Genomic DNA, 5,649 nt, shown 5'->3' on the forward strand with positions numbered 1-5,649 from the left:
TGGCCAATCACCGACGCCCAGGGAGGCGACTCCACACCCAGGACCCTAACTCACGACCCGTTTATTAACGGACCGGCGCCAACGGCTTTACTTCCTCATGCGATGGAAGGCGTGATCTCAGAGATTTTTCGCCTCAGAAAATCTCCCGGTGTCGGCTAGGATTGAATCTAGACCACTTGGGTTGGTTGTGAGTGGATCACGCCACCTCACAACCATCGACACCTATGTCGGCGGTGGGATTCGAACCCAGGCATCGAGCGTGGTTGGCGGAGACGTTACCAACCACACTAGGCCCCCGCTCTTCTCTCAGAGATGGTTGAGCCGATTTCCACAAAATTAGTGTCAAATGGAATTTTACTGTAATCGGACTGTCACTTCGTCAGTATTGTATCAAAATGTGAAAATCACAAAACTTCATTATCTCAGAAACTACACAACCGATTTGAACAATACTGATATCAGATGAACGGGCTAGGCTTGACTGATGAATTATTATGATTGAACATGTGGTTTAAAAGTTGTGAAAAGAAAGTCATATTTGAAATAGAAAAAAATCCTACTAAAAATAATCGAATCTAAAATGATATTTTATCGATTATAATTAAGTTTATATAAAATTTTATTGAGTCTATTTAAAATCAAGTCCAACCTCAATATGAGTACAGTTACGTTTCAACTATACCACGATAAAAAAAATCACGTCATTTATTTGAAACATAATTATTTCATGTTATTTGCGTGTGTTAATTTATATTCATATGTGTTTGAATGTTATGTTTCAAATGTTCGGTATAGTTTAGGTGTTGTCTACAAAAAAATTGTTATTAAGGGTGATATATAAATCCAGTAAATATTATCAAGGTGTATTTTTTTCTGAAAATTGAAGTTTTCATGTAAATCTATTTAAACAAAAAATAAGTTTGAATGAGAAATGCCAGGTCGCATTGCTAGGTGGATTAATTTGGTTTTTTTGGGGCTGGTTGAGATTTTGTGACAAAATGCTGCGGGGAATCTGATTTGCTAGTCATAGAACATGAAGATGACTAGAGCAAAGCACCGTCAAATTTGATGCACTTGTTTCATCTTGATAACATTACCAAGGCCTGATTGAACTCGGTGAAATTGTTTGTAACTGCATTTCTCAGCTGTCGACATCTCGACTATTTTAATAGGCATAAAAAAGTTTGATCACGTATTGGATTTCGCAGCAAGTGTAATATAACGCTACTGTTACAGCAATTATTCGAATGTGCTTTACTAGGTATATGATATTTGTTCCTACTGGCACCCTTTTTTGAAGCTAAACCGTCACATTTATTGAAAAAACAGCTGTGATCCCTTTTTAATTTAACGCGCAATAAATGGTAAAATAATAATCGATGTGGTATTTAATAAGACACATGTTCACAGAACACAAAGGGTTATCAATTAAAAATTTCATGCTTCTATTTTTCTGTTGGAAATACCACCCTATCCGTAAGCACTCTTTGCCTGTCAACTTTTGAACCATTGTCAACAACATAATTTAATTTTATCGGAATCACTAAATTCTAGTAATTATTGTTGACAAATTAAAAACTATATCAAAACAAGCGCCATAAATTCATTCGGAAACAGCCAGGTTGTGTACTAACGCTTCGCTGCAAAGTCGTTTCCTGGGCGAAGCCTGATGTTCTTTTGGTACTGTCACATGAAAAAAACTAACGGCTTCGCCATGGTTGTCGAAACGCGCACCGAAGGAAACTTCAATTTCGCGTGAGAACGCAAGCATCCAGTTTTGATATTGTTGTCATTTAACTAGTCTCTGCTACTGAATGTCTAATTCGTTTCGTCTCTCACCCTCTACCGTACTCGGCAATTCCAAACTCAGTAAGCGGGAATTTTGATTTTCTGCTCTAGATTTATGATTGTTTATTCATTATAACTGTGGCAACAGGAGGCACTTAATGCAATTTAGAAAAACGGCTCATCCAGGAAAAAAAGGCAAACAGAAGGGAGTGGAGACTTGCGTGTCAGAAAGCAACCGTAAAATTACGATTATTGTCATTGCTATTAAAAGCAAAAGGGTTTGCGCCTATCTCCTCTAAGTTAAGGCGAACCGAAATGTTTTGGTGCTTCGAGCCACGCAAGGACTCGCTGCAAAATACAGTGCTAACTTAGTAAGTATGGAAAAGTGGTCACTAAAATACAGTTTAACGATATGAGAGGAAGGCAATAACTACGATTGCCACAGGTCACATTGATAGTGTACTCAAGAGATACAAATCTTTAGGGGTTAGATCTGTAATACCTACATAAAACTACTAACATCAAATTTTTATTGCCTCAAAAGAAGGCTGGTAGTATTTTTTTTTTCTTTGGTTTTCACATAAATAGACGACTAGATCAGGCAACGATACTACTGATGTTTCGGTCATAAAATCAACACTCCAATCCTTATTGGCAATATCTTATTGGCGTTGCTATTTTCAATAGCACAAATATCGCCCATATCTTCAACTAGTTATTTGCAAAAACAACTAAATTAAAACCGACTTCTGCCCTAATAGTGTAACATTGACAAGAATGAATAATATTTTTACGTGAAGTTTAGAAAGATGTTCAACTACAAATCTCAACTGTGCATTAATAATTTAAACAGGTACATAAACTAATAGCGAATTGAGTGTTTTCACCAGTATCATTCAGTGTAAAATAATTTTTCCTATCAGAAAGTGCCATCAGCGTCGAAATATCCCATAGTTTGCTTTTATTTTTAGGTATACCCTCTTAATGAAAAACAAAATAGTTACTCTTCAAAATATCACAAACGTTATGATGCTTTAGTAACAAACGGGAAGTCAAAGTTCATAAAGCACAGAAAATATCTTTATGTGTGAATTGCATGAAGGACCCATAAATCACAAATATTCAGCCAATGCTATTGCGCTTCGTGGGTATGGCATTTTGTAACTAGAGGTAACCCCTTTTCGAGTGGGTTATGAGATTGTTTAATCGATTATGGTAGTAAGAGTACCGATGAATAAGACTAACTAAAAGAGATTTTATCATTTTTCATTTTATGGAATCAAATCACTTTTCATTGTTAGTTAAATAGGTAGTAAAACTTTAAAAAGTAAAAAAATCTTTAAATGTTATATATTCTGGCCCATATCAAGGAAAGCAAAATTGTTATTCAACCTTCACTGATTGCCTAGAACAAATATATCGCGCAATGCCAAGTATCACCACAAACATCATTTTCTTTGACGACAATAAATCATGGGTTCTCTTCCACTGCTCGATCAATTGTGCGCGATGGTTACACTGATTTGTGGTATGCTTGTCGATGCAGTAAATATCTCAACCGGATCGGCAGCTAGGAATCATTAGCCAGCTACGGCAACCGGTAGGCAACGTGAGTAACGTTGATCATGTCCAGTACCAGCAGCGGTGGACATTCGGTGAACTGCTCTCGCGCTAATCGCATATGTAAATTAATTGAGCCAACCGGTGCAGCAGAACCCAGTTTTCCTCCATCAGCATCACAAACGCAACCGGCATGCCATAAATTCAATTACAAAACTGTTGATAGATTTATGATTCCGAATACGATTGATATTGCCGGGAATCGTATCGTAACTCTCCCAATAAACATGAATTATTAAATATTTGAAAATCCAACGTTCTCCACTATATGCGTTGCCGAGCCCAGTCGGTAGGTACAGGTAAAATACGCATCACTGGACTCGGGGCTACTGACGGTCACAATCCAATGACAGCCTCGGGGAGCTGCTGTAATCCGATAAAGGAATGGTGATAAATCATATTTGAGGAGTAATTTAATCACATACGAGTGGAGGATTCCGTATTCCACTAATTTATTCTCGTTATACTGAGACACTTCGGCATGACGTTATGCCAAACGAAATCAATGAATAAATGTTAGATTTAAAGAAAAAAAACTTTAAATAACACATTTAATAAAAATTACATTTCAGTTAGCAGTTAGTATCATTTGAAGTTTTGCTCAGTTTACAAAAATCTATGTTTTCTTGGTAGTTCAATTCATATATTTGAAAAAAAAGGTAATTTATTATTTTGGTTTTCCAAATCCGAACTAACGTGGCCTCCGCTTAACATCTTCCATTAAATTTTGCACAGTAGTCTCATCAACCTTATTCGCCGCCCAACGCCAACTAGATTCAAACTGCTGCTCGTTCTTTGTGGATTTTTTGAAATTCCGTTTAACAGAAGCTGTTTGAAAACCACAACCACGTTTTTTACATCGTACCACTCGGTTACCTTTTTCCCATAGTGGCAGCTCACCAAGTCCAGCCAGAACAGCACGGGTTTATTATATTGGTTTTGAAATGGTAGTAGCCGCTTTTCTAGGCGCTCCTGGACGTAGATCTCTTGATTGATGGTTCCCGTAGTGACGCAAAGGCCGCTTTTTTGACCCTTTGTGCATATGGCCTGCCAGACGAGGTATTTTTTTGGAAATTTCGATATTTTGTTGTTTCGAAAAATTCGGCCAACTTTCCTTCCCATGACGCGATATAAATCTCCTGTCTCAGAAGCTGCTTGAAATCCTCCCTCACAAAAGCTTCGTCGTCCATGGCGACACAGTCAAACTTTGTGAACAGACTTGTATACAGCTTTCGGGACCGCTGCTTCGCCGATGACTTTTGATTGTAATCTCGGTTTGCCTTTACCTTCTTAAACATCGACAACGACAACGGCTTATTTCTTGGCCCGCTGTACAGTATTATGGAAAACATTGAGGTTTCGATTCCGCTTTTATTTCGCCGCCACCTTTCTTCGTCGTCGCTGCCACGTCCGGATTACGCTTGCCGCTGCTTCTTGGTGGCTTCCTGGTGGTCTACAGACGCTTCCCAAACATTTTTAAAACGTTTGTTATGGTCGATGTGGCCACGTCTAGCAAACTGCCACCTCGTACACCAACAGATCGTGTATTTCTTCCACCGCGGCCCGCGCACATCCACCGAGTGCGAGGACTACCACCGAGTCGACAGCCTCTTCCTGGTCCTCTGCTGAATATAGTTTTGGCGGCTCTCTCGTCAGGCACTCTGGCTACATGTCTAGTCCACAGAAGCCTGCCCTGCTGTAATACCTTCACTATATCAGCATGTTTGTATACCTGGTGATTCATATATATGCGCCCTCGTTCCTCATTCAAATACTCCGAGCACTCGTTGATTAGCTTCCTTCAGCGCCCATGTCTCATGTCCGTAAAGAGCAACCGGGAGGATCAGCGTCCTATACAACGCTAGTTTATTGCGAGTTTGCTAACTACGGGATCTTAGCTGGTCACGTAGGGTTCATATGCTAGTAATGGACCCCTTAGTAGGTGTATTGCATAATTTAGATGTAACCGGCTCGAATTCTGAACATCTTTGAAGCAGCATTCTCATATTTGGTTCAAATAGAAGTCTTTTACCTAATTCAATGAAAAAATCGCTGGTTAAGTTTAATTTTTAATGCCGAATATCAATAACTATTACTAGTCTTAATGTTCGCATAATGGACCCTTTTTTCTATTATGGACCCGGGATCACTATGCGTATAATGGACCCGGGTCCATAATACGCAAATTCGCAAATTACAACATTTGGTCATGCAATGTTGTTTTCTCTCATTAGTACCAAG

The sequence above is a fragment of the Wyeomyia smithii genome, chromosome 2 (assembly GCF_029784165.1).
Source record: "Wyeomyia smithii strain HCP4-BCI-WySm-NY-G18 chromosome 2, ASM2978416v1, whole genome shotgun sequence".
Taxonomy (NCBI): domain Eukaryota; kingdom Metazoa; phylum Arthropoda; class Insecta; order Diptera; family Culicidae; genus Wyeomyia; species Wyeomyia smithii.